Below are 18,960 nucleotides of genomic sequence, written 5' to 3'. Positions count from 1 at the left end.
TATATTCCGTCTGTCAGGATCCTGGAAGCTTCTTCTATAGAATAGACATTGCCTTATTTTAAGAACCTCGAGGGAAATAGATTCTATAACTTCCCTTGATAACCTATTTCAGTGTTTAGCAACTGTCCTTCTTATTAAGTCTTCAGAGCTAAAATCTTTTATGCTCTAGTTTTAGGCTAGTCATCTTACATTTAATTCAGATTTCATTGATGCTTGTGTTGGTACTGAACCAAATTACAGCTAGAAATACATACACACATGTTAAATATGAGCTTTGAGTATCAGCATGTACTCTTGATAACCAACTGCGGTGAGGTGGCAGCAGAGGAGACTGGCATTGTGAATGCAACCGGAAGCGCGTTAGCCGTGTTTGCTTTAAGGCACAGCCCAAGTTCATCCTTGACAATTGTCACACACTGACTTGTGTGACATGCATCAGAAATGAGCAGCATTTTAAAAGCCAGCAAAATGAAAGGAACTGTCCTCTAAGCGGTTTCTGCAGTTTACTGCTTCTCGGGCCAAGCTGCACCACAGGGTATCGGTTCATTCTCTTTGGAAGGTATCACTTCTTGTCCTGGAAGTTCTTGGCCTTTTGCCTCGTGTCCAGGATTAACCCAACAGCAGCAGAACAACAAATCTCTGAGACCACCACCAAGGTGCAAGTGACTTTTCTCTATTGTTGCATTTTGGAGAAGTACCAGCCCAAGGCCACTGCTTTGTTCAGTCGTTTAGAAAAGCGGTGCTGCAAAGGGACTCAGGATGGAAGATAGCACGTGCCCAGGCACCTTCCGGCAGAGCCAGGCCAGCTGCCAGAGACCTTGAAGACTTTACATTTAGGTTAGGTCAGAGTTCCTAAAGAGTGTTTTTAGAAACATGGTCCCTGGAGTACTGCACCTCCCTCCAAAAAAAAGCGATGAAAAAAAGTTCAGAAAATATGAAATACAGAGATGCAATTTATATTCATGCTTCTGTGTTTCCTGGACTGCTCTAAGACTGCTTCTACTGTATAACAAGATTAATAATGTCTTGCCCATATTTAATGTTTCTTTTCTTAAGAAGGTCACCTCGTGACTAGCCTGTCACATGGGAGGAAGACCACAGGTGAGAGAGTGTGCAGAGTCCTCGGCGCCCAGCCCCCCTGGAGATCGGCGTGCAGCTCCACCCAGACCCCTCCTCTCGGGCATTTTCCATTTAAGGACATTTCACCGGATAGGTGAGTGGGACTGCCGAGTCTGCATTTCAGGCCCCAGACATCCCTGGAAGAGGCTGTGCTTTCCAGAACTTTCATGTCAGATGCATTGCCCCTCCCAGCTAGGATCTTCTGGGGTCTAGCCTGAGCATCTAGTCAGGACCTGGTGCTTGAGGTCAGAACAAGAAAAAGAAACAGAAAAGAAAATCAGGAAGAACAATGGTGACTGGCAAGCTGACTGTATTTATGTGAGGGAAACATAAAATGCATGCGAATGTGACATTTAACCAGGTAGGTGTTCATAAAATTTTATAAATAGTGGAACTAAGAATTTTTCTTTCTTTCTAAACTTTCAATTTTTTGAAGAAAGAGCCTAAGCTTGATTTCAATCTTGGGAAGAGAAGGCTTCCTTCTGCCATACACCATGCCTGTTCTGGAACCCCAGTGGGAGAAGAAAGACATGTTCTTTGGTGTCCCACCCTCTACCAAATGTAACCTGGCCACTCCACTCCCAGAGACCCACTTGTGCAAACCTCAGAGTAGGGACCTGGGTTGGGGTCCTGGTCAGAGGCCTGGAGGCCAGAGTCATAAATAGCCAGTACATTCTCCATGTGTGATGGGTATGGGTCAGCCTCCTTGAAAAGTTAGTTCTTGAAGGAGAAGTCCCTGTTGTGGCAAAAAGAGACAGAGTGTGGCTGGAGTCACAGACCTGACACTTACTGATGCTACGCAATTCCTTACACCCCTTTGAGACCCAGTTTTCTCTTCTCTGTAACGGGAGTAGTGGTACCTGGTCTACATTAGTAGTGGTAAATAGCATTTGCTTCCTAAGTTGGTGATGTTTGATAGCCAGGGTTAAGGACATTGGGTTCTCAGCAAGCATTACACAGAAGCTCTGGGGCCCACCATAGCAGCACTGTCCTTCCACCTCCCTGCTAATCACTCAGACCAGGTTCCCAGTGATTTTCACTTCCTCCTGCTCGGGCCTCCCCCACAAGACAGCTGCAGACTGTAAGGCCAGACCAGCAAGCCTAGACATCCAGCGTGGTGCACGTGCTCCTGTCACAGGAGCCCACTAAGGCATGGTGGGGGGCTGCCAGAGGTTTGCAGGGTGCCGTGGATTTCGGTTGGGGGATTTCCCTCCTTTGTCCTTTCACCCAGAAAAGCACTTGAGTCTGAGCTTCTCTTGCGTGCTGATTTCTTCTCTGAGTCTACCCTTTTTCATTCTCTAACAGGACTAATGTTCTTAATTACATTTCACTTTCTCTTTTTCCCTTTGAACTCCCATCTCTGTCTCTTCTATTCTGGTCTCTTTTCACCACACTCTTGTCTTTTTTTTGCCTCCTCAGTCTCCTAAAGTCCATTAAAATGTTTCTGCCCAAATAAGCAGATTCACTTTTGTTGCTAATGATGAGGGATGACCTGTCTGCAGGGTGACCTCTCCATGCAAACGGCTGCAGCAGCCCCAGGAGCTCCCTAGAGCTCATACATTTTCACTGTGAAATGCATCTCACACCATAAGCCACTGTAGATGTGCAGATATAACTGAAACAATTTTTATCCTTAGAACATGTGAGGTACCCTGATGTTTTCTATTCCATGTTATTTAATTTTTTCCCTCCCCCTCTCTTCCTTCTCCACTCCCTCCTTCCTTTCTTCTTCTCCTTCTGCTCCTCCTCCTCCTTCTCTCTCTCTCTCTCACCGACCCTTACTCACTAAACTGCCCTCAGGACTCCTCACTGTCATTAAAGGAGGACAGAAGCTTGTACTTTGAAAACCACTTCTTTAGAAGCACTGTCCACTGGCCCTGGAGAAGAGGCCCTTTCTCTCATTTTCTGAAACACATACCATCTATATATAATAAGAGATCCATTTTTCCCCAAACAGATGAAATTTAAATTCTCTGGGGGTGAACTAAGAGACAAGGACAGAGTAGAGAGGACACCAGGTCTTTCCGGAATATTGTGGAGCCATCTTGGGGTTCAGGAAACAGGGATACTTGCTCTGATGCTTCAGGGTTTCCTGGGTTCCCTACTCATTCTGCCCCAGTGTTTTCTGCCTACCTTCCTTCTCCCATGAAAAAAATAGGAAGGATCTTGTGGTAGAAGAGGGAGAGTAATGCCTCCACCAAAGATGTCCATGTCTTAGTCCCTGAAACCTGTGAATATGCTGTTATGTTGTGAGGTTGATTAAGGTTGCTGATCAGCTGATTTTTGTAATGGGAAGAATATCCTAGACTATCTGTTAGGACTAAGGTAACCTTAAGGGTCCTTATAATTGAAAGAGGGAGGCAGGAGAGTCAGAGTAAGAGTGATATGTTATAAGAAAGACTGCATGACTTCTGGTTTCCAGGTCTGCTGTAAGGAAGCTGGGCCTGCTCAGTAGGGTCAACCTAGACCCTTCTCTCTAGGAGGCCAGCTAGGATCATTTGTTGATTATACCAGAGAAATATTTGGAATAACATTTTGCCGAGACTTCTTCTTCCAGCCCAGACACAGAGTGTAGTGTGTTTCTACCTCAAAATGTTCTTTGTGTTACGGGTTAATAAATTCTGACATTTTTTTTGTGATCTTCAGGATGCTAGGTTCTTTACTAGTAGTCTCCTTATGTTTGAGAAACCACTTAGAATGCTAACAATCCCAAAATCTCTAAGTCTCTAGAATGAATAATTCAACTTTATCATGAGTCATCACTGACAAGTTGTCTAGTCCTTATGGCCCTAAGCCATGCCCTTTTGGGCCTGTAGCCAATACTGACTTTATGCAAGAGATATATAAACGTTAGCTCCACACTTTAGGAGTTAGGTTCGGTCACCCTTTCTGGACCATCTCTGCAGTAAGATCTGATAACGAGGATTCTGAGTGCTGAGAATTTTAAACCTAGTGAATTCTCTAGCCACTTGAGGCTTGAGACTCTGCCATGTTCTTGTCAGTCTCTCTTCTAGGAACAATCCAAACCATGCACTGCTAACAACCTTCCCCGATATCTTCTGCTTAGATGACACCGAGTTCTTGTTGGATCCAGTACGTAAGCACCTGCCAGAACTCCATGTTGGGGCCCCCTGTAACCTTATGATGATGGACCATCTCAAGCTCATTCCTGACCTGCAGAGTAGCCCTGCCCTGCTACCTAGTCTGCTGACTGCATTTTCTTGGCATCTGTTCCCTGATGTTTACTTCCCCCAGCCGTCCCAGGCTGCCTGTCCCACAGTGGGTAACTGGGTTATGCCTGGCCATATCCCAAGATATGTCAATGATTGATAGATCACACTTTAGGAGCCAGAAAAATCTCATTAGATTGAAATGTTAATTAGGTTAGGAACTCTTGGAATGTAGCAGCAAGCAGAGCCATCAAGGTTTGGACAGTGGGGGATGTGTAAGCATCACACCAGAGAATTACTCTCTGAGCAAAATACAAAACGAGATGCCTCAAACTGAAGAAAAAAAAACGGCTGCTGATTTTACTAATCCAGAGAATTTTTAATTTTCTTTTAGTCATTGTTTATATTTTTAAATTATTTTCAATTGCAGTAAATTACACTTAATAAAATTTACCGTCTTGACCATTTTTAAGTGTACAGTGCAATAGCATTAAGTACATTGGCATTGTTGTGCAGCGATGACCATCATCCATCTACAGAATTCTTTTCATCTTTCAAAACTGAAAAACTCTGTGGCCATCGAACAATAAACTCTTCTTTCCTTCCTCCCTCCAGGCCTTGGCCACCACCCATCTACTTTCTGTTTCTATGAATTTAACTACTCCAGGTACCTGATATAAGTGGAATCATATAGTACTTGTCTTTTTTGTGACTGCCTTATTTCACTTAATATAATGTCCTCAAGGTCCATCCATGTTTTAGCGTATGTCAGAATTTCCTTCCCTTTTAAGGCTGAATAATAGTCCAGTGTGTGTATGTGTGTACATATATGTGTACACACATGTTTGTATACACATACAAATTACGTACATATATATATTTGCACACATAGTGTGTGTGTGTATGTGTATATATTTATATGCACCACATATTTGTTTATCCATTCATCTGTAGATGGTCACTTGAGTTGCTTCTATCACTTGGCTATTGTGAATGTTGATGTCATGAACATGGGTATACGAATAGTTTTTAAGCCCCATTTTGAGTTCTATTTTTCGGAAATTGTTGGAACACTTGTTAATTCCATTTTTAATATTTTGAGAAATCAGCATACTGTTTTCCATAATGGCTACATCATTTTACATTCCCACCAATAGTGCACAAGAGCTTCAATTTCTCCATGTCCTCTCCAACATTTTTAAATATTTTCTGGGGTTTTTTATAGTAGCCATCCTAATGGGTGTGAGATAGTATCAGTTTGTTTTTGGTTTTGTTTTTCATAAATCATCTGTTAATTTTCTTTTTTTCTGTATTCAAATTATGTTTATTTCTGAATGCATGAATGTAAGCATACCAGACTTTTTTTAAAGGAAAAATTGTAATTTATTAAAACAATAATCATTATTAGTGCATGAACAATTAGGCCAGAAACCTGGCTTGAAACCCTCCTTTTTACTTAGTTTAATCACTAATTGCATTTGATTTTCTCTCCAAAATATCTCTACAGTCCATCATCTCCTCTTCATCTTTCTATTTCCAATTTTGCTGCCTCAAACTTTCTTTTTTTTTAAAATTAAGGTATCATTTATATACACTCTTATGAAGGTTTCACATGAAAAACAATGTGGTTACTACATTCACCCATATTGTCAAGTTCCTCATCTGTGAATTTTCCTCATCTGAAAATATCTACAAGTGAAGATCTTGCCATTCCCCTCCCCTCAGATGAATATTGTCCAATGCAAGTGATATCACCTCTTTGTCCTCAGTAATTTGTAGTCCGATGGTATTTTTAGCAACAAAGTTTTTCAGCTACCTAAATCTAGAATTTAGTGAGGGCCCCATCAGCAGCTATTAGATAAAAAATGAATTAAAGATCTCAATATGAGTATCTGATTTTGTTTTCATGATTTTATTTACATGAAAATATTATGTTTTTTTTTAATTTGCCCTCCTTCAGAATCCCAGTAAATTTATTTCTAAGTGTCATGACAAATTATGTAGGTATGCAAAAAACTAAAAAGTTTAATGTTTTTGAGAGTCTTTAAGGGATAACTAAGTCCTTAGAAATGTGGGGAGGATCATAATTGTTTATTTATAATAATCTTTACTCAAATTATCCCACTACCAAAATATTTCAAGAAATAAGACATGTCAAAAAGAAAATTACAGTGAAACATATCTAAGTCATTGCATTTCACATGTAATATAATTAAATAAGAATATAGAGTAACTAAAAATGAGATTCCATTTAATTAATTTTAATTATTAACTTGAAACATCCATATTAATTCATTATCCAAACAACTATTTTTTAAATTATGTAATCATGTTTTTTATAAACATCCTTTAATTACACAGAAGCTGAATAAGTTATATCTATGAAGTGATTTTTCCATTCTTTTACCATATACTTTTCTGGTTTCATGTGAACAAACTCCATTCTCTATGCTGAGAATGCTCTCCCTTATATAATTGTCTAAATTCTACTCATCTTTCAAGACCTAGCTCAGATTTTCCCCTACTAGAAAATAATCTTCAGGAGGGCAGGGAATTTTTATCAGTATTGTTTAGTATTATATGACCATTACTTAGAAGAAGAGTGCTTAGTGGTAGGAAGTGCTCTTTAAATGTACATTGAATAAAAGATGACTGAATGAGTGAATTAATTTATTAATATCCTAGATTTTATTGCTCACTCCCTTCTCTGAACTTCGACATCATGTGGACTTCACCTATATAATTTATTTGACTCTTAACATATGCAGCTTGTGGTGGGCATTTGTGTTGTCTACTAAATATTTATAGTTCTCCTCCCAGCATATGGTAGATCACACTTTCCCATTCTCTTTAAGTTGGTGTGGACATTTATTTGCTTTAGAAAAATGATATATGAGCTGAAGTGACAAGTGTAACATCTAGGAGGAAGCTCTAAGAACCATTGGGTGATTAATGATCTTTCCTTTTCTCCTGCCTCAATGATTGTAAAAGTAAGCATCAGTATGGCAACATCAGTAACCTGGGCTCCTGAGTGACTACAGTAAGTAAAGCTCCCATGCCATGAAGGAGTGAGAAATAACCTTTGTTGTTATAATCTTCCAAAATGTGGGGGTGATTCATTTATGCAGCATAAGCTAACTGTTCCTGACTTGTACATACCAAGTATTTATATATTTATCTGTTAATTTGTGTCTCCTCTTTCCAACTAGATCCTAAGCCCTTTGAAAGAAGTAACCATGTCTTATAGTCCTTTGATTTCCCTTTTTCTAGTCTAGTGCCTCAAATCTTACAGACATCTTATAAATCTTTACTGATGGTGAGTGGTGATGATGATGATGATGATAATGGAGAAGAATTTAAATATGACAATAACATGAAATCAGCCTCAGAGGTATCTAGATGTTGATGTGACCACTTTGGCCCTGGTATTCTTGACTTTTTTAAATGCACAATTAAAAACAGAAGCAGACTTAAGTTTGCCATGGCTTTTGAATTTATAAAATACATGCATTTGATCATATTTCCTGTGTAGCCTAGAAGCCTGTTCAAACAGAAATTTATATATGAACAATGCTTAGATTCTAGTCACAGTAATTTTCATGTTACATTGATTATTAGCTATAAATTGTGATCAGAGTTCATGATTAAGAAAGTACCTCTTGTATAAACATCTTTCAACCTGTTATTCCCCTGGTTTAAAACATATTTCTCACAGTAAGTGTAGTTATTCCCTGCTACCATACCATGATATTACAATATTATTGGTAACTACACTTAACCATGGTGAACACTTAGTAATGTAAATAATTATTGAATCATTAAACCAATTCAATATTGTATAACTAACTATATTACAATAATAATAATAAAATGATTCAGGAGACAGTTTTAATGACTGTCCATTCTGGAAATATCCTCTTAGAAAATGAAAAAAAAAAGCTATCCCTGGAGTTTGGCTTTGGATGACCCATGATGGTTTGAAACTGCCATGGATAATTTTCCCTTGGAAATGAAAAAGGGCTTCCTACATCAAGTCATTTGTACAACCTTGGACAGAAGATCATAGTAACAATTACATGTTTTCCTGTAAGAACAACTAAGCCCAAATCAAAATTATAATCAGCTCTTGAAAAGTACAACTATTTTCTTAGGAATACTTCCTCAAGATTACTTGATCCTAGCAATTTACATGGCACCTGAAAAGTGTACCACTTAAGAATGAAGGAGAAATGAGGTCAGTCTTTTGTTTGCTCTGCCCCAGCATAGAGAGTCATCATTTTCCCTCTCGCCTCTGGTTCACCTCACAGTCATGGATACTATTAATACCTGCTATTCATCCTCCACTGCTGGATGTTCACTTCTCTGCACAGTCCCAGACTCGGTATTTCTCCTCTCTCCTGAACTTCACCAGCATTTCAACCTGTCCTCCTTTCTCCAGTTACAATACATATCTTCAACATCAATTCCATATCATATCACTGTTCTCATTTTCCCTTTCCTTAAGTGCTTTTGAGAGAGAAGATAATCGATGTATGTCACTCTGAGATCACTATCTTTTACTGACACTGAACATCTCCCCAAATGAACGAATGGACAAAGTAATGCTCAGAATAAAGAAAAATAACATATGGTGGAAGACTGAATAGAGGAGAGAGAAAGGGCAGAGTTCATTCTGTAGAGTCTGATTGGTGGAGGCAAAGATAAAATTAATTACAATTACGCAAAGAGAAGGTAGTCATATGAAGCTCCTGAGCAAAGAAAATATAATTCCCACTTCCAACCACACCCCCAGATCTCCACATACAATTTCTAATCCCCACATCAATTCCCTTTCCTTCTGTACCCCACCCTTACTTATATCTTTATTTCATTTACAATCTGTGAGCACATCCACACATCTCTACTTTAGAAATACACTGGAAGCCCATCCACCACTAGTGCCCTAGTCCAAGCTACCATAATCTTTTCCTGGGACCACCGTGATAACCTCCCAGCTAGTCTGTCTGCATTTCCACACTTGCCTGCCTGTTCTAATCTCAACACGAAAGCCAGGATGATCTTTCTAAAACACACATCACAAAATGTCATTCTTTTGCTCCAAAAGTACATCCACAGCTTCCAACAATAAAACCCTGAGACCTGCTGGAGGTTCCAAGGTGTTAAATGCTTTGCCTTCTGACACTTTTCTGATCTCATCTCCTACAACTCACTCCAAAGTCACCAACAACTTTGCTGCTCCTTGAACATTCCTAGTAAGCCACTACTTGATAGCCTTTGCAGGCCCTATTTTCTCTACTTAGAAAGGTGCCCCTCCAGACAGCCACACAGCTTGTTCTTTGAATTAGCTGAGCAACAAGCTAAGCTACTATAATAAAATACAGTTATTTAATACAGAATAGAATTTTATTTCTCTCTTGCATAAAAGCGCAGGGATGACAGAGGAGCTCTGCCATCTCAATATGTTTTCCGGATTGTTCCAGTGGTTACCATCTCCCAGTTAGCAGGAAAAAGGCAAGTATCTTTAAGGAGATGACACAGAATTTCTACACATCACTTCTGCTCACATGCATGTAGCCCAAACATAGACCACACCACATGTATTTGCAAGGAAAGCTGGAAACACAAGGAACATCACTGACTTGCTTAACAAAAGCTCTGAAGGTTCTATTGTTAAAGGCAGCAAGAGGTTAAGGATGCTGGGGTGTTATTAGCAGTCTCCATCTTACTCCTTCCCTTGAGTCAGGACTCTGCTCAAATATATTCTTATCAGAAAAGTCTTCCCTTTTTACCATTCTGAAAATATCTCCCTACTGTCATTCTTTATCCGTTTACTCTACTTTTTCTTTTTAGCATCAGATGATACATTCCAATTTGTTTATTCACAGCTCCCCTCACCAAAGGGAAACGCCAGACACCCTGGGAGCAGGGGTTTTGCCTTGTTCACTGCTGCGTGCACAGGATCTAGATTAGTGTGGTGTAGGCACTTAAATGGGCCCTTACAAACATTTGTTGAACGAATGAATGAATGAATTTGTTGAATGAATGAATCAACATCTGTTGAATTACATTAGAGTTCAATAAATATGTAATGGAGTATGGTGGAGACAGGGTTTTAATTCATTCTTGAAAGCTGGAGGAACACTAATTAAAGTTGCTAGCAATTATCTTTCTCTGTAACACATTTCCTCTCACAGAAAATAATTAGCAGGATGGGCCATTTATTTATTACAAATATGGAATATATTAGTTAGGGTTCTCCGGAGAAACAGAGCCAATAAGACAGATATTATATTATATACAAGAAAATTTACTATAGGAATTGACTTACAAGGTTACAGGAGCCAAGAAGTTCCACGGTCAATCTGTTTTCTGCAAGCTGGAAAAAACTGTAAAACCAGTGGTATAATTTAGGCTGAGCTCAAAGGGTGCCAGTGGTGCTCGTCCAGGCTGAAGTCCAAAAGCCCAAGTAGGCTGGCTGATGTCTGAGGGCAGGAGAAGATAGGTGCCTCAGCTCAAACAGAGGGAGTGAATTTGCCCTTTCTCTGCATTTTCGCTGTTCAGGCCCTCAGTGGGTTGGATGACGCCCACCTGCCCTGGAGAGGACCACCTGCTTTTCTCAGTCCACCACTTCAATGCTGGGCTCCCAGAGATACCCTTGACACACCCAGAAATGTTTACCAGCTATCTGAGCATCCCTTAGTCCAGCCAGGTTGACACATATAATTAACCATTACATAGAACAAAAATCCACATATTATTTGGGGGAAGATGTGAAATTATCATTACCCTGAAGGAATTGCAACTTGAGATGTTGTGTTCTGTGTATTTTCAGTGGCGATTGGACTGTCCTTGAAGACTCTTGTTTCTTGAAGCTATTTGTGCATCTTCATGTCCAAATATGTACCCACAGGAGGTTGTGAGCCCAAGACACAGAAGGAGAAGCTGCCTGATCTTCCCTCTGCTTTAAACTGGATGCTGAGGAAGACTCTGAGATGGTATGGGCTGGGCAGGGACCAGGACTCCCTGAGTTTGATAACTGGTGTCCTACACACGCGATATTTAGGACCGTAGAACATATAGCCAACCATTTCAGTGTCTTTTCTGTTCTATGAAGGAAGCCTAGCCATGTGTATAGAGTAAGCCTTCCTGAAAGAAATGGATATTCTCACTGTCAGCCATCCTGGAATGGGAATGAGTTGGTCAGGATGGAGTAGGCAAGGAATTCTCTTCCTGAGACAACTCCAAGGTGGGAAGCTGCTGAGAATGCCCTTCCTGGGGCTGGTCTGGCTCTCTGCGTCGAGCCTGATGGCACTTTCCTCTGACAGCCCTTGCTCTGGCACTGGTCTGTGCACGTGAACCTTGATAATACCCATCAAACAGCAGTGCCTATTACTCTTTCTGCTGGATGTCTTGATCCCCACCACAGCCTGCTCTTTGCTAGGCTGCTAGCCTGAAGGGAGCAGAGTCCCTGCCCAGAGGAATAGGTGCAGGGGACCCAGAGTGGCCTGGAAAAGCCAGATGCAGGTTGGACTGGAGGGTTCGTGAAACTACAGAAAGCCAGGAGACAACAGATTACACTTTCCCCCAGGGTGTCCAGAAACCACTTGAGAGGCAAATTCAGTAGGAAAATGGGCTTCCTGTCGTCCAACTGATATATCTGGGATATATCCATTCCACCTAATTGGGAACCCTGAAAGAAAGATTCATAGCTCCTGTTTCTGACATCCCAGGTGTTCCTAATTACCCCAAGCAGCATCAGGGCTGTCCCAAACATATCTCAGGACAAAAGATTAAAAAATCATACATAATTCTAAAAGGTAGTGTCGTACTGCACCTGCGAAGATAAAGGAAGCTGACAGGCAAGCCAGAGCGCGCGACTCTCCGCATCAGGGACACGGGCCTTCCTCGGACCTGGCTCTCATCACTTGGCTCCGCCCCAAACAGCCACAGGCTCCCTGCGTCGTTCAATATTAAGCTCATTCTCTGCAGCTTGACGTTTCCTTCACAGAAACCCTTCCTAACTACTGAATTTGTTCCCACTTTCTCCCACACGAGCTTTCTACCCATGTGCAGACATCCCACTCATGACCCATCTTATTCATCCCGGCCCCCACCTTTGCTCATTTCCTTCACATCACCTGGCACAGTGTGCCAGCAGTTTCTCCCTTCCGTTAGCCACTGCCTTGAATTATGTGCTAAAGGTTTTACACCTGTTGGTCTTGATTCTTCAACTAGATGACAAGCTCCTTCAGGGGAGAGGCAGTGTCTCTTATATCTTTGATGTTCCTTATTGTACTTACACCATTCCAAGCACTTCAAGAGGTTCAATTAACACATTGTTATTAAATCTTAAAGAAGAGGCTGAGAATCAGTGATCTATAACTAGTTTGTGTAACTAAGTGTCCTTCCTCCTGAATCGCATGAAAAGTTAGTTTTAGTTTCTAATGCCATTGTAATAACTTGCCACAAACTTGGTGGCTTCAAAGAACAGAAGTGTATTCCCTCCTAATTCTGGAGGCTTGATATCCAAAATCAGTTTCACTGGGCCACAACCAGAATGTCTGCAGACCATTCCCTCTAGAGGTTCTTCTTCCTTACTGCTTCCAGCATCTAGTGGTGACCAGCAGTCCTTGTATGTCCATATCACTATAATCTCTGTCTCTGTGGTCTCACTGTCTTCCTCCTCTACACGTCAAATCTACCTCTGTCTCTCTTCTATAAGGGTGCTTGTGATTGCATTTAGGGTCCTCCTGGAAAATCCAGGATAATTTCCCTATCTCAAAATCCTTAATTTAATTATACCTGCAGGTATCCTTTTTCTATATAAACAACAGGTTTCAGGGATTAGGGCATGATCTCTTTAGGGACCATTATTCAGTCTACAAGTTATAATTTAAACAATATTTTAAATTTTTGATTAAATAAATGTAAAAGCAATGGAAAAAGATGAGAACAAATATAAACAAATAAAGTAGACCAATGAAATTCTCAGTAAAGTAATGACCAGTTTGCATACACATGTACTTGCATACACATGTACTTATATACACATGTACATGTTTGGATGTCAGCAAAAGTATTTCTTATTCCATCTTCATCTTCACTATGGACCAGTGTTTTATTTATGGAACAAAACAAGACAAAAGTAAAAGACATAGTCAGAATTCAATTGAGAAAACATGACAAAAAGAAAATTTGTGTTCTATGTACAGAGATTTGTTTATAATTAAAGTATTTCAAAATTTCATTAATAAAAATGCACCTAAAGTTATTATGGGCTAAAGAACTATTTGGACAGGTAATCTGAGATAAGACATAGCTGAATTTGCAAATGTTTCTATGAAATTATACTATTTACTTTCAGATCCCATGAGGAATTAAGAAACACTATAAGATATAATACCCAACATTTGTATAACAATAATCCTCAAAGTTCTTGACATACCTAACCCAATTCAATTCTCACCATGACCTAGAAAAGCAGGCAGAATGAATATTATTTCTCCCATTTTTCAGATGAACAAGTAGACTCAGAAAGAAAAATGACTTCTTGCTCAGGAAAACCTGACAAATAATTGTCAGATGTTAACAGTGACTCGGGTTTTCTATTCTCAAGTTACAGACCTTCAAGTACATTAGAATTAAATTTAAGATTAAAATGATAGTAATGAATTTAATCCTTAATGAGAAATACACAAATTGACTTATGAGAGAAAGGGAGAGCTTTTGGCTGATAAGCTGTTTGTCCTGCTGGAACCCTGGCAGCTACTCATTCTACCAGTCTGCCTCTTCCATATTTGTCTTGGTCTACCTCTAAAGTGGCCCCAAATTGAATCCAAGTCTGGGGATATTCTTTGCATATAAAAGTACTGGCAGCAAGATCAGCAATCTGGTTTTTATTTTGGTTCTGTAGCTTAGTTTAATGAGCATATCTTGGCACCCAACTTTCAGTCTATCAAATGGCATTACTTATTGATCCAAAAATGTGTGTAAGGCATTGTGTCAAGTGCTGTAGGGAACCCCAGAAAAGCATCTGTCACCCATTCACCCACCCATCCTTCCATCCATCTATCTTTTTATTCACTTAATATTAATTGATCATCTGCTATGGCCAGGCACTGGAATCAAAGATGAACAAAATACAGCCAATACTATTAAGATGCCTGCAGTCTAATGAGGGGAAGAGACATATTAACAGATCGGTGAAAAAAATATGTGATAAATCCAACATTGACGTTTTATGCAGGAGTCAGGAAAACATTCCCAGAAGTATAGCTGAAATGTATATTTTAGAACAAGTAGAAGCAGCAGGGAGAAGGAAGAGTAAGAGAGGGGGCAGAGGGCACATGAACAAAGGCCCAGAGCCAAGACAGAGCTGAGCATGCATTAGCTGTGCCTCTGCATCACCAGGATCAGCCTCTCTGAAAGCTCAATCCCATCTTCCCCCCACTACTGCTCCCAAGTGAGAGCCACAGTGACAGAGGCATCCTCTGGGTAAGGCCATCTTATTTGTGGTGGGGCTACAGCAGGTGTTTGTGGCTGATGAGTTGTGCAGGACCAGACACTTAAGTCTCCAGCCCTACTTTAAGTGGAGAGAAGGGAAGGGAGTATCTGGCTTCTCAAACTCCAACAGCCCCTGGTGAGCGACTGACTGAGAGCATCAGCAAACACTCAATGGAAGACTCAGGCTAAGGAAAGGACTCAGAAAGATCCTTCAGGAGGGAGCAAGAATTTTTAATGTCCAACATTTTCAAACCTCTCCTGGAAACTTTCACCCTCCACACCAGTACCCCAGCTGGGATCCTTGTCAGTGTTCCTTCCCTCCTCCTGCTGGGTGAGGCTACAGATGGGGGAGAGCATGACCCTAGTAGTTACAGTGTGACACTAATGGATCTGGGGTGGGGGCTTGAGCATTAGCACTAGTCCACAGTGACTGCAGTTCCTAGAGCCTAAAGTGAAAAGCAGGGTGAGAGCCTCTGGGCTTATGTGCTTTTTCCAGTAGTCTAGAGCTGTGCTGCTCAAAAGACATCAAACATGAGACACATACGTATTTTTTAATTTGGTAGTATCTGAAGAAACAGGTAAGATTAATTTTAATAATATACTTTTTGAAACCCAATGTCTAAATGTAATTATTTCAATATGTGATCGGTATTAAAAGTAACTGATGATGTATTTTGCAAATGTTTTTTTTTGGCACTAAGTGTTCAAAATTTGCCAAGTATTTTTCACTTATGGCACATCTTGGTTCTGAATCGCAACATTTCAAGTGCTGAACAGCCATGGACACCCTAATGGACAGCACAGATCTAGAATTTTTCTTGAATGTACTTAGAATTGTGGAAGGGATTTAAGCATGGCAGTGGCAGGATCATGTTTGTGTTCCAGATGCATCACTGTAATAGGATGACTGTGGATAAAATGAGAGTTCCTGTGGCCAGGATTCTCACCTGGCCCTGGCTGACTAGCTCACTGCACACCTGTGGGCAATACATGGCTGTTGACTCTAAAAGAGCTCTGCTTAGTGCTCTGGGCATGACATAGTGGCAGGGCTGCAAGGCTGCAGGAGAGCAGAGCAGAGGCTGGAGTGGTGGCAGCGCCAAGGACAGAGGCCCAGAGGATGGCTGTGCAGGATGACTGTGCAGAGAGGCCCAGAGGATGGCTGTGCACGATGACTGTGCAGAGAGGCCCATAGGATGGCTATGTGGGATGGCTGTGCAGACAGAGGGGCCCAGAGGCAGAGACCGGCTTGCTGCATGCAGACTCACTCTGAGAGAATGGGATTTTAGTGACTGACCTGCTATCTGGAAATAAAGTTGAGTATAACCCTTTCACCCCAAGAACCAAGAACGTTTTGCTGTCACTTTCTTTGGTCACACTGAATCCATAGTGAACTTGCCCGGGACTGAAACCCATTGGCAAGACAATGATCAAGGTCTGCATTAGGAGTTAGGAGGATGATAGTAAACGCAAAAGGATACTGTTCATTAGGATCCAGTTAGAAAATCACAAATTCCCCCAGGTCTATCAATGAGAGGGAAACCAATGCAGTAACTTGATTATCTGGTGATGAGACTGATGAAAGCGCAAGAGAGAGTGTTAGGCAATCTGAAGGTGAGCCAAGCCAGGAAGTCACTGTCACCCTTAGTCTGGAGGGACAAAGGGAAGAGGCAGAGTTACCAGAGCCAGGGCTGGGGCCATCTGCTGGGAACTGGAGCTCTGGTGGGGCTGGCTGGCGTGAGCAGGGACAGGCAGGGAAGAGCTGTCGTGATAGAGATGCCATCAGAGGCAGAGCAAGAGAAGGAGAAATGCCTGGCTTTTCCCCTCCTCCTACCTTCCTGCCTGTCAACAGTGCCTCCCACTGCCAATTGAAACCTGGAAGCCAGTTGAAAGGGAAATGTACTTTCCTGCAGTGCAGAGCAGGATAGAGAACAGGTGGGGATTGGATCTAAGGGCAGAGAGGGGAGTCTTCGAGACAAGGAGACAAATTTTTTAAACTCTTAAGAGGTAAGTTGGCGTAAGTTGAAGTCTAGATGTAGGACATCACATTAGGTGGAAGTTTCCTCATCTGCCCTATGGGACTCTATTAGGGAAGAAAAGAGTCAAAGGTAACCAACATCAGGTTTCTCAGACTCAGCAATTTCAAGCCAGTCTAATTTGCCCATCCACCCCTCCCTTGGGATGAATCCTTTCCCCAGAAAACTTGTAATCCCTATGTGAACAGGTTTCTGTCATAGACCCACACTTTCAGTTAGCCTGAAACAAACAAGACATCTAACTCCAAGCAAGGGCTCATATTAAAATCTCACTGACACTAGCTTTGGTGATAAGGTGTTATCAAATGAAAGCTCAAGAGGATGAGCAGATCTGAGACTGAGTACTGAGTGTGAGAAATGTTGACTTTAAGACACTCATAGCATTCAAAGGAATGATGCCCAATGGCATCACTGAGCCTGAAATTCAGAGAGAGTTCATGTCTGAAGATACTACTTGGGAGTCCTCAGCATAAACATAATGTTGACAAGATTGCTCAAAGAATGTGTGTAGAATGAGAAGAGAGGCAGACAAGGAAGAAACTCAGGAAAAGTAAACAAGGTGATGTTGACAAGAAAGGATGTCTGTGAAGGAGGCCAAAAAGGATGGCCAGAGAGGAGGACCAGGAGGTGGTGAGTCATGGAAGCCCAGGAATAGACTCTTTAGTGAGTCCTGGAAAAGAGCTCGCCAGCCCATTCACTCCACAGATTCTTACTGAGCACCCATTCCATGCCAGGCACTGTCCCAGATGCCATGGATACAGCAGCAAACAAAACAACAAACATCTTTACCCAGGTATGACTTACACTCTAGTAGCAGTGCCAGCAAAGAGGTCCAGCTGGATAAAGAATGAATGGAGTCCATTGGATCGAAAATTTGAATGGCTTTGGTGAACAATTGGTGAACTGCTTTGGTGAGCAGTTCCAACTGTGATCAGTTCAGGAGACAGATTGCTATGCCCTGAGTAAATGGCGGGTGAAGGTTTAGAGACAATGGGTGTAAACTATTCTTTTGAGAAGTTAAAGGAGCAATTGGGCAATTGATGGAGGTAGCACAGGTTCAAATGAATGTTTGCTTTCCTTTGGCTAAGAGATGATTGCATGTATTTCTGGGCTAGCTGCTCAGGAAAAGGGGCCCTGGAATTCGAGGAAGTTGAAGATGTAAGAGCCTTGCAAATTAAGGGGAGTTTAGGTATGGATTTAGGAGCAAGCTTTTCTCCTATTCTTTTTTCTAGTAACCACTAAAATAGCACCCCAATTCAAAAGAAACCTAAGGGTAACATGTACGCTGCACTTAGTGTTGTATAAGAGGGAAAGAGATATTTTTCTTTTTGTGTCCTTCACCACTTTCTGCATGCTCCACCCTGCACTAGCCACTGCCCTCACAAAATCTTTGTGGTTTAGCATAGGACCCAGGCGGCTTCCCCTGAGCCCATTGAGAGCCCTGCTGGCTACGTACTCGCCACCTAATCGGGTCTTTATCTAGGAACGCTGCAGTACAAAACTTCCCAGGCAGCGGAAGTGCTGGGATTCTGGGAGCAGGTAGTTCTCGGAAGCGTGGCGCGCCACCGGAGGGGACCAGGAGCACCCTGCCATCACCGAGGACAGAGATATCTCCGTGGGTTCCCCAATGGGTGTGTGGAGCACTGACCTGGGCTGCTCGCGGTCTGCCACAGGACAGTCGCCCGCCTCTAGGGCATCCTTCCCGAAAGGAGAGCTTTCAGGCTAGGGTGGGCAGATTTCTAAGGAACGAGAGGAGGCTGGGCGCCAATCCTCCACCACTGCCCCTGGGCCCGCTCCTCTTCATTACCTCCCTGCGTCTCTCTAAGTGAAGACAGGACTGATTTTAGAGAACCTCTGGTTTAGAGAACACCAGAGTCTTCACTGACTGCACTGACGGCAGGTCCAGCAGGGAGGCCCCCGATGCCTGGCCAGTTCCTGAGGTCCTCTCTGCAGTGACAGTGGGGAAGGCGCCGCCCATCCTGGCTTCCCTGGGACCGGCAGGCTGCTGTGTGCTCCGTGCAGCAGCAGTGCGTCAGAACCTGCTCCCTGAGCTCGCCAGGTCACACGCTGCAACTGCTTCCTTCCTGATGGGCCAGTCAAAACAAACCCGGTCTTCCTGGGATGGTGATGTCAGC

The 18,960-nt window shown here is 42.0% G+C and overlaps 1 long non-coding RNA gene across 2 annotated transcripts; it reads left to right on the top strand.

Moving 5' to 3' along the window:
* The first annotated feature begins 1,217 nt into the window (after positions 1–1,217).
* On the top strand, positions 1,218–17,771 carry LOC118932029 (uncharacterized). Of its 2 annotated transcripts, XR_005032583.2 has the most exons (4): positions 1,218–1,480; positions 7,560–7,680; positions 11,122–11,284; positions 15,494–17,771. It is a non-coding gene; the product is annotated as an uncharacterized LOC118932029 (long non-coding RNA). The 2 variants fall into 2 exon arrangements; XR_005032582.2 differs by lacking the exon at positions 15,494–17,771 and having other exon boundaries at positions 11,122–13,323.
* Positions 17,772–18,960: the final 1,189 nt, after the last annotated feature.

This window comes from Manis pentadactyla, chromosome 12 (genome assembly GCF_030020395.1).
Source record: "Manis pentadactyla isolate mManPen7 chromosome 12, mManPen7.hap1, whole genome shotgun sequence".
NCBI lineage: Eukaryota > Metazoa > Chordata > Mammalia > Pholidota > Manidae > Manis > Manis pentadactyla.
This window is presented reverse-complemented; position numbering and strand designations above follow the sequence as displayed.